The 10,051-nt window shown below is 40.0% G+C and overlaps 1 long non-coding RNA gene across 1 annotated transcript; it reads right to left on the bottom strand.

Annotated features, from left to right (window-relative positions):
- Positions 1 to 2,666: 2,666 nt before the first annotated feature.
- LOC144586865 (uncharacterized) lies at positions 2,667 to 9,657 on the bottom strand. The gene is made up of 2 exons (XR_013541934.1): positions 9,539 to 9,657; positions 2,667 to 5,988 (listed from the first exon to the last, which is right to left on the bottom strand). It is a non-coding gene; the product is annotated as an uncharacterized LOC144586865 (long non-coding RNA).
- Positions 9,658 to 10,051: the final 394 nt, after the last annotated feature.

The following is a 10,051-nucleotide window of genomic DNA, read 5'->3' as shown; positions in this document are numbered from 1 at the left end:
AGGCATCAGATGAGTAGTGAAATACCAGGTCAGAGGGCTGCTGCTGATAAAAGTAAGCTAGTCAGATGAAGCTGTTAATCTATTCTTGCTTTGGTTTTGCTCATAATCAAAATATTTTAAAGATGAAAGTACTCTCCGTCTAGATTATTTCTGGAAATGCCAAACATATTGCAAGCTGTGGTATGCTCAGATGCACAATACTTAACTAATTGCTGGCTGTCTAATTGCTTTCGTCCACAATGAGGTAGCGTGAAATTTACTCAGCTTATCATAAGTTGTTTGCTCATGTAGCCAGATGACCTCATCATCAAATGCCCAACTGCAAGTCAAGACATAGATCAGATAGAATGGAATGGAAATACAGTAGGCCCTCACTAACAGTCTCTTTTGCAGAAAAAAAGATCATGGCATTCAAAATAGAATATCATGATTCTACCTGCCCCTGCCACACCTCTTGCCATGAAACTACCTTCAGTGTACATCAATTCTATTTCAACAGAAATCCTGTTGTTTATTTTGTATGCAAAAGGGCCACGGTGTATGTTTCAGTGGCTTGTGGTTGTTAATCAAGGGATGCCCTCTGGCATTCTTGAGCACAGGCCAAGCCAGCAGGCGTGCAAACCTCTGACAATCCTGTTGACACCTTATTAATTGCCAGTGAGAAGAAATTGAATGTTATGCTCTTTGCCTTCCACATGTGTAACTTAAGTACAGTAACAGGATTTCAACTATGGATTATTGATTTGCGGAATTAAGAGTGAGATTTCAAAAAATGGCTAGAATCCTATTATATGTTTACATATGTGTAAGATGAACTGTAGGAAGTGCTGCAGCTAATTCTATGACATAACAATCATATGTTGCTTAGATGCCTGGCTGCATACCTAATTGTGTACCTGACATAGACTCTCATACATAGACTCCTGGATGAAACAGATGCCCTGGATCCATTCCAGTCGGGCTTCAGGCCGCGCCACGGGACAGAGACGGCATTGGTCGCCCTGTATGATGACCTGCTGAGGGAGGCCGACAGGGGCAAAACGTCTCTGCTGGTCCTCCTCGATATTTCGGCGGCCTTTGATACCGTCGACCACGGTATCCTCCTGGGGAGGCTCTCCGAGTTGGGAATCGGTGGCCTGGCGTTAGCCTGGCTCCGTTCCTTCTTGGAGGACCGCCCCCAGAGAGTTCAGCTTGGGGAGAGTGTCTCGGCCCCGTGGAACTCCAACTGTGGGGTTCCACAGGGGTCGATTATCTCCCCAATGCTATTTAACATCTATATGAGGCCGCTAGCGGGGGTCATCAGGGGGTGTGGAGCGCTGTGTCATCAGTATGCTGATGACACCCAGCTCTACATCTCCTTTTTACCAACTGCAGGTGATGCCGTCCTGTCCCTTCAGCGCTGCCTGGGGATTGTACTGGAATGGATGCAGGAAAATGGCCTGCGGCTGAACCCGGACAAGACGGAAGTCCTGAGGGTGGGCCCCCCCGTGGTTGGTGGCTTGGTTGGCTCTCTCTCGTTTGGGGGGGCCACCCTGGCTCCGGTGAGTGGGGTCCGCAGCTTGGGCATACATTTGGACCCGACGCTCACCATGGAAACACAGGTGGCGTCGGTTGTCCGCTCCGCCTTTTTCCACCTTTGGCGGATTGCCCGGCTGCGGCCCTATCTTGACTCGGGGCGCTCACCACCTTAGTACACGCGCTCGTAATCTCAAGATTAGATCACTGCAACGCGCTCTACGTGGGGCTACCTTTGAGGCTGATACGGAAACTCCAGATGGTGCAGAATGCAGCAGCCAGACTCCTTACCGGAGGGAGAAAATTCCATCACATTTCTCCTATCCTGGCTAGACTGCATTGGCTGCCCATTCGTTTCCGTATTGACTTCAAAGTTTTAATGCTCACTTATAAGGCCCTAAACGGTTTGGGACCTCGATACTTGGCGGAACGCCTTCACCCACCAAGTTCTACCCGGACCACCCGCGCGACCCAGGAGGTGAGGCTGAGGAGCCTGACGCCGAGGGAGGCCCGGAGGGAGAAGACACGAAACCGGGCCTTCTCGGCGGTGGCTCCTCGCCTTTGGAACAATCTCCCTCCTGAGATTCGCGCGGCCCCTACGCTGGGTACATTCAAAACTCAACTAAAAACATGGCTCTATGTCAAGGCCTTCCCTCCTGCCAGCACCTAATCTAACTTAATTTATTTTTCTCTTCTTTATCTATTTATTATTTGCAATTATTTATGATTTTTGTCATTTTCTGTTAATTGATTTTTAATTTATTTTATTATAATTGTATATATGTTCCTGTTAGCCGCTCAGAGTGGTATAGATTTACCAGATGAGCGGGATATAAATCAAATAAATAAATAAATAAATACACTCAGCACCTCATCTGTTAGCTGCAATTAGCTATGGCTCATTCTGCAATTAATCTTGTGTGAATGTAAATATCCAGTAGGATTCAGGTCATTATTTTATACATTTCTGCTGCTTTCCGCCCTAAAATGGGATTAAATTGTAGTTAAAGGTTCTGTTTTACATATAAATGCTTGGGTTATATAGAATACCCATTGAATTCTTTGTTCTCATTGATTTCTTGTTGAACAAGCCACCTCAGTTCTCATACCTTGTGGGACTGTTCAAATGTCAGCAAAAGTGGAACAAGGAGTTTTATTTTTTTTTCTTGTTCGAAGTCTCTGTGATTTTTATGAACTGCCTCTGTGCAAAAAAAGAGCAAAACACACAACAGGATGATTTTTTTTTAAAAAAACAATCCCTCTTGTCCCTCTCCGAAGTCCATGCAACAATGGAGGAACTCATCATCATTTTGTGCTATTTGTGCTAAAGTGGTTTTGTAGCTTTTGCTTCGTTTTCATGAAAGGAAAAGACAAGATATTCCTAATATCTGCTCAGAGATGAGTCCCATGGAGCTTAATGAATTTCACTCCCATGTATCCATGTATAAGAATGAAATGTAAAATTCTATAAGAATAATTTTGGTAGAGTTTGTAAAGTAATATCCACTAACCCGACAACTAGATCATGCCTTTCATTGTTTAGAATTAAGGCTGTCACTGACACAATTCTCAAGAGGAAATGCCTCTTTGTTTCAACATTGATGGGCCATATTGAAGTCAATGGGCAAAATCCTATTGTATAACCTTGCACTGTTCTAAATTGGATCGGGGTGTTGCAGATAATTTTATGACAAAACAATCATACATTGCTTGTATGCCTGCTGTTGCATCATTACAGGCAGCCTCAATCACAGCAAAAATGATCCAGTCATGTATGTGTGTGTGTTGTGTGTGTTTTTTACATTTAGTATCTCCCCCTCCCCATCTGAAGGCTCCCAAAGGCTTCCTCAGGGCCCCAAGGAGCCTCAGAAGCTGAATTGGGGAGTGGAGATGGAAGCTCTATATTAATTGAAATTAATTATTTCTGGTGCCTCAATCTGATGTATGCCAGCACAAAGTTAAGCAATTGGATTTTGCCCAGTGACAATGTGTAAGCCACTTAGCAATTTATACCTATATATCAATTTAAAATTACAAAGATGAAAGGAATTTTTTTAAAAAAATGTGCTTAGGAGGAACACTGCTATCTAAACTATTATCCTCTTCAATATAAACTTTTATTATAGTCCTCTTATTTCAGCAGTATTAGCAATTGCCATTTGGCAGTATAGTCTATGGTCTTGGGATCTAGGTGCTTATTATTTCTCATCAACCTATATCACATGCTACTGGCATTCATGATTGCTAATTCAGCTATCTAAACAGGTCTAGAGATTTCTGCCCATAGGTTTGGTTTCTTGCAATGTAGATGATTTTGTCCAAGGATGTTGAATGCCAGGAGATCCAGAAGAGAAAGCACCTGTTCAGCTGTGGTGTTCACTACCATTTAATGGTGACAGTTGCCATTGGAAAAAACAAAACAAAACAAATAATAGTTAAAATCGTATTTTCTGGTGACTATGTCACATAAAACTATGCCGAAACCTGGTCCTTTGCTATGGGAATTCAATCGACTGGATGACAGGGGATACTATTTTGTCACATTTCCTCCCACATTGCTTTGCTTTGGTTTGTGCCAGGTGTGATTGCCTACCCTGTGATTTTTTGGAAAAAAAATTATTCTGCTGCTCTGTGTAGCACTACAATAGGTTAGCAAGGCAAACAAGATGCTGGTAAAATGGTTTAAAGGAGGAGGAAGAAGGAAAGGCAGGAGGTACAAAGGGAGGGAGGAAGATGGAAGTCTCAAGCACTTCCAGTTATCATATCAATACTAAATGCTATAGCAAGTTTTTATATTATATTATGTACTGTATTTATTTATCTATTTTATCTTTATATGAACCAGTCAATGACCACACAATAAAACTAACTTACTTACGTATCAGTTCAATATTTTATAATGTGTCAAAAATAATTAAAAGGGAAAACATCTATATGGAGGAGGGAGAGGGAAGATGGAGTGAGGAATGGGAACTTACAGTTGGATGGCAGCAAAAGGAGCTGAGCCTGGGGCTTTCTGGTGCGTGTGTATTTTCAGGAGGAGAAGCTGCTCAGTGCATGGGTTAAAGGAACCTTCCTTACTCCAGGTCCCTTAAAGGAGGCAAGATGGAATTTCTTTGAAGCAATTATTGTTTTAGGAAGGGGTGAGGAATTCCTATATTGTGGTATATTGGTTGGGGTTTACTTATTTATTTTCTTACTTATCTCTGTGTGAGAATATTAGGGGGGGAATGGCTGTCCCGCTCTCCTCATCCGTAGTGCAGCCTGGGGAAGGAGGGATAAACTGGTGTCATCCTCTCCCCCTAAGGTTGCATCACACTGTAGTAGCTGCAAGGTGGATGGAAAAGCAGTATGAACATGGTAGTGTTAATAGGGCAGGAGGCTGTCCAGGTGAAAATTTTAAAGATTGAAAGGTACAATGTGGACTCTTGCAGGAAGATCATTAAACATTTTCATGTCAATGGCCAAAAAAACAAAAAAAAAACCAACCATTTCAGCTATGAAAACTGCCAATCCGCCAGAATAAAATTGATGCTATTTGCAGTATAGTTGAGCCCTTAGACAAATTTAAATGGGTCAGATTTCCCAAAGATTCTTATTGAGGATGGCTATGTGCTTCCTCCAGGAAAAGAATGCTTTTCAATACAGTTGCAAGCAGTTGACGGCTCCTCATGGAGGTGGGGGATACCCCTTAAATGTGGGACTGAGTCACACACACATTTTTCCAGTCCATGAGCCACTCACAGTTTAAAGACGACAACAGGAGGAGATGTCTATTGCCCTCATGTCCTGTTTTTGGACTTCCCATAAGCTTCTAATTGTCCACAGAGACGCTATTCCAGGATACAGGAATAAGCAGGCCTTTGCTATAATTGAGAAAGGCTCAACATAATAGCTGTGGACAAATTGCCAGAGTTAGATTAATAAGTCTGAAATGAGAATGATCATGCTAATGTGAAATTAATATGCTTTCCGAAAAACTGATTACTCCAAAACAGTAGTAAAGGGATGGGGCATATACACAGCATGAACCTGGCAGAGAAATGAAGTTATGCAGTAAAATATCACTAATTAACCCAGAGAAGACAAAATATAGTTCACAGCTTAAAATGTAGAAAGCAGTTAGCACATGGGCAGTTAACTAGGGAATCTAAAGAGACTAATAGGCAATAGACATAGATAAATGTAATTGTTTTCTCTTTCAGTTATTCTGGTTTCTCGTTCACATTCTACTTCACAGTGCATGCTGGCAGGGTGGTGGTGGCAAAATACATTCTCTACTGTGTTTCTGTTGGAAGAGCCACTCCATACTCTTTAGTATTAATTGGAAGCATACCCAACAAGACCAATTGATCATTAATATCATGGAAGAACAGTTTATTGTTTACATGGATGGGATGTAAAACCATTGTGCAGGGATGGAAATACACTACAATTTGTCTCCTTCTGGCATCTTCCTGCTGTGCCAATTACCTGAAAATTAAATTTAAAGAGTCATTATGTTTTATTAAAATCTATTGTTATTATAAATAGCGGAACTGCTTATATTTTGAGGAGGTAGTGAATTTGTTTTGCTTACAGTCCAATCTTGTATGTGTCTACTCAGAAGAAAGTTTCACTGTGATTGGTAAGATTTACTTCCAGGTAAGTGGGCAGGAGTTTGTAGTCTTCATATAAAATGAGCTTAAAATATAAAATGAGCTTAATATAAAATATAAGCTTGCATGACGTTTAAACAGCTGGGCAGGTCTGCAAGTGGCCAGACGTGTTTTCAGCAGGTGGCCACTGCTATTGTTTGAATTAATATAGTAACAGTGGAATTCTCCCTGAGTTTATGGCTTTGACAAGCAGCGGCAGCAAAGGTGACCCCTGGGCTACAAATACAGGAAGCACTTCGGTTAAACTAGATCTTAAATTACCATTTTGGAATATATGTATGTTCCTCCAAACGAAATCAGGAGAGGCTTAGCAGAATATATGCATAATTTAAAATTGCCGTTATTACAGAATCTGGTAGACACAAAAGTCGAAAATATAAACACATTGACAAACATGTCTTTTAAAATTGAAGCAAAACAAAGAGTTCAACCCCTCTGCTTAAAAATAAAAATGTCTTTTCCTAGCTTCCCCCCCCCCCAATGCAAACCTACAGAATTGAGTAGCTAGATTCATGGGACAGACAGACATTTATATGACAGGTACTAAATGCTGGAGAAAGGTTATCTTCTTCTAAAGGGTCTATCTACAGGGAAATGGTTTCTATGCCAATGAGTGCAGTAATTATGTTTTTGAGCATTTGCATGTCTCTTTCATTGTAGCAATAGGAGTGGCAAGAGAAGGCACAAAACCATTCTTCTCCCTTCCTTTCACAAGTACATATTCTGTAGCTAGGGATCAAGGTTTTCGTACTCAGATATCTGTTTTATCAACATGGGTCACAAGGAGAAATTCTGAATGAATAGTTCCATATATTTACTAGTTATCTTCTAGGTGGTGGTAGTAGTAGCAGCAACAACAGCAGCAGCAGCAGCTTGTACCTGTTGTATAATACCAGTCAATGTAATTCTGATTAATTGTGCCTAATAATAATAAATCTTAGAAATGCAGAGCTGAAAGGGATCCTATGGATCATCAAGTCCAGCCCCTGTCAAGAGGCACAGTGGGAACTGAACTCCCATCATCTGGAAGATACCTAAACCACTGAGCTAACCAGCAATTCTTTTATTTAGCCCAGTGGTCATCTTACAGTTCTTATGGGTACAGTAGAGATGGGCATGAATTAAAAAGTGAATCACCAGGTTTGTTCAAAAATTGCTAATTTATCAATTTGTATTCGTATGAATCAATGCCTGCAATGAATCAGAATCAATTAATTTTAGTGATTTTTTATTAGTTTATTCATTTGGCAAAAAAATAGGGCCCCAGACACCTAGAGACACCAACATTGTAGGGAAGCTTCTTCTGATTCTCTTCTACAATTCTTCGAAGTTTGGTGAATATTGGATTTCCCCAAGCCAGCAGCTAAAGGGCACTTTCTTGGGTTGATGTATAATTTCGATGTCTGAAACCCAGTCTTGGAGGGATTGTAGAGGGAGTCAGTAGAAGCTTCTCTGTGATTTTAGTGTCTCTAGGTCCCTTATGGGAACATTCCTCGGGGCGCTACTTGTGGGTGTATACTTCGGACATCTAAAATCCAGACTTCACCAAATTAGCAAGGCTTGTAGAGGACAGTCAGGGGAAGCATCCCTGCAAATGTGCTGATTCTAGGTTTTCTGGGGTGTTTTATAGGGTTTTAAAGTAAAAAAAAAATTAATTGACAAATTGATTCATTGGTACGTGAGAAAAAATAGTAAATTCATACTTTATAATTTATCGGCCTTGACAAATCATGAATCAAAATGAATCACCATTTTTCTGATTCATGCCCATCTCTAATGTACAGACATATGATCTAAAACTAGGCATGTTGACAAGCATGTTCTACACAACTACTCAACTACTACCATGTTGCATTATTAATTTTCACTGTAGGTTGATCAGGTATACAACTGTAGTGAAAATTTATTTTTGTGTACTGCAGAGGGAAGAACAGGAACTTAATGCAAGATGAGCAGACGTATGTTATGTCTGTGTAGCACATTTATCTGCTCTCTGGTATCACTAACTTCCAGCAAAAAAACAATGCCCACTTGTCAAAGGTTTTAGTGTAGCATGCATATTTCCCAAGTATGACATAGCTTATAAATTATGGAATGCTCATCTGGCAGTAGACGGACTGATCATCTTAATTTTACACATTTGCTTTGAAGAAAGTTCAATTGATTTTGCTGGAACTCATTTCCAAGGAAGTTTTCTTAGGATTAGACCCTTAGATTAACTAACGATTTATCGGTTGCAAACCAAAGCTTGGTTCAATCACATTGTGCATTGGGGGGGAGCATAGCAGACTTCTCATTCAGTAACCACACTGTGTCATGTAAATGGTGTAGCAGCATTAGGGTGTTTTAGTGTCTCTAAACTCTATCGCTGATTGCTGTTAAATATTTATGTTCCTACTGTTAGGAACAAATCATTTTCTCAATCTATTTCACTAATACAAATTATTTATAAGTCCATCATTAATTATTTAGATTTTTATGGTATAATATTTACATTAATAATTTAAATTAATATAATTATCTATTAAATCATATAAAGATGATTTAGCTTCATTTGTTGTCTGAAGCCCAAACAGCAGGTTGATCATAGAGACAGAGAGTCAACACGTAAGAGATGATAGCTGTCACTAATAAGCTGCCATTGGTTGCTAAAACTCATGACAGTATCATACTGAGCTAACCAGTTTAATATCTTTGCCATATAATTACTGTACCTATGAAACTTCCCGGTGTCCCATTGCTGGGAGGCCTATTGTCCACTGGCTATTGTTATATAGTGCAGGTAGCTGGCAGTCATAATGAAAGTTTCTTTACAGTGTTCACCAATTACTTCTATGCATCCGGAGGGGATTTACCTTTTTTAATGCTTTTTTGTTTTATTTTGTTTTGTTTTCCTTTTTGGAAGTGAGGGGAAAGAAGGTAAAAACTGATGTTTCACTACCAGAAACATCATTCATCTCCTCATTAAAAACTTCACAGCATGCCAAGGCTGAGCACAATGTATAACACCAGAGCGTACACCCATACGTTATAATACCTCCTGAGGGTACCTTTGCTTTTGCAGATCAGAAATCTGCACATTTTATGTCATTTGCTCTCTCTCATATATTGAACACTGCACTGATGCATGCCAGGAATTGTGCTTTGCTCATCACTCACTGGCTGGTTTTAACTACAGCACTTTCACGGAATCAGTAGCACATGTGTAGGTGTTGACTCAATCATTTGACTCTTTGATTCAGTGGCCATACTCTGATTAAAACTTAGTACTGGATTTTTGCTTCCAACTCTATTCTCTAACTTGATTGTACATTATGTATTCCAGAAGTAACAGGAAATCACAAAGCTAGAGTGATTTGACTCACCACACGTTTCAACTCCTAGAAGCAACACACAACATAGCCACTGGAAAGAGATGACTGGAGTTGTGGCAATGCTTTTGTAATCTTGTAGTTGTAAGCTCTCCAGAAGCCTCCAGCTATTTCAAATGATGATTAACTTTCTCTTTAACTGAGAAGATTGGTCTAGTGAACAGGAGAAAACCCAAAGCAATGCTACTGTGCCATGAGGACAGTGTACATCCTAAGTATCTATTGAACAAACAGGTATCATTTCAGTGCTTGGATGCAACATTATGCTGCAATAGATGGCAGCAAAAGCAATCAGGTTTTCTAAAGAAAGGTTGACCATGACTATTATTTTCCTGCATGCAATATAATTATGGCCAAATGGACTAACTTACCATAATACTGTTAAAATAATTCATAATTTTATTAATCAAATAGAAATTTTCAAGGTTGGAATATGTCAAGAATTCACCTTTTGCGGATTCTGAAATGAAATAATGAACTCTGCATCTGTTGGAGTAATACAGGGAT

Source organism: Pogona vitticeps, chromosome 2 (assembly GCF_051106095.1).
Source record: "Pogona vitticeps strain Pit_001003342236 chromosome 2, PviZW2.1, whole genome shotgun sequence".
In the NCBI taxonomy this organism is placed as follows: Eukaryota; Metazoa; Chordata; class Lepidosauria; order Squamata; family Agamidae; genus Pogona; species Pogona vitticeps.
Note: the sequence above shows the minus strand (reverse complement) of the source record. Positions and strands in the feature narration are given on the sequence as shown.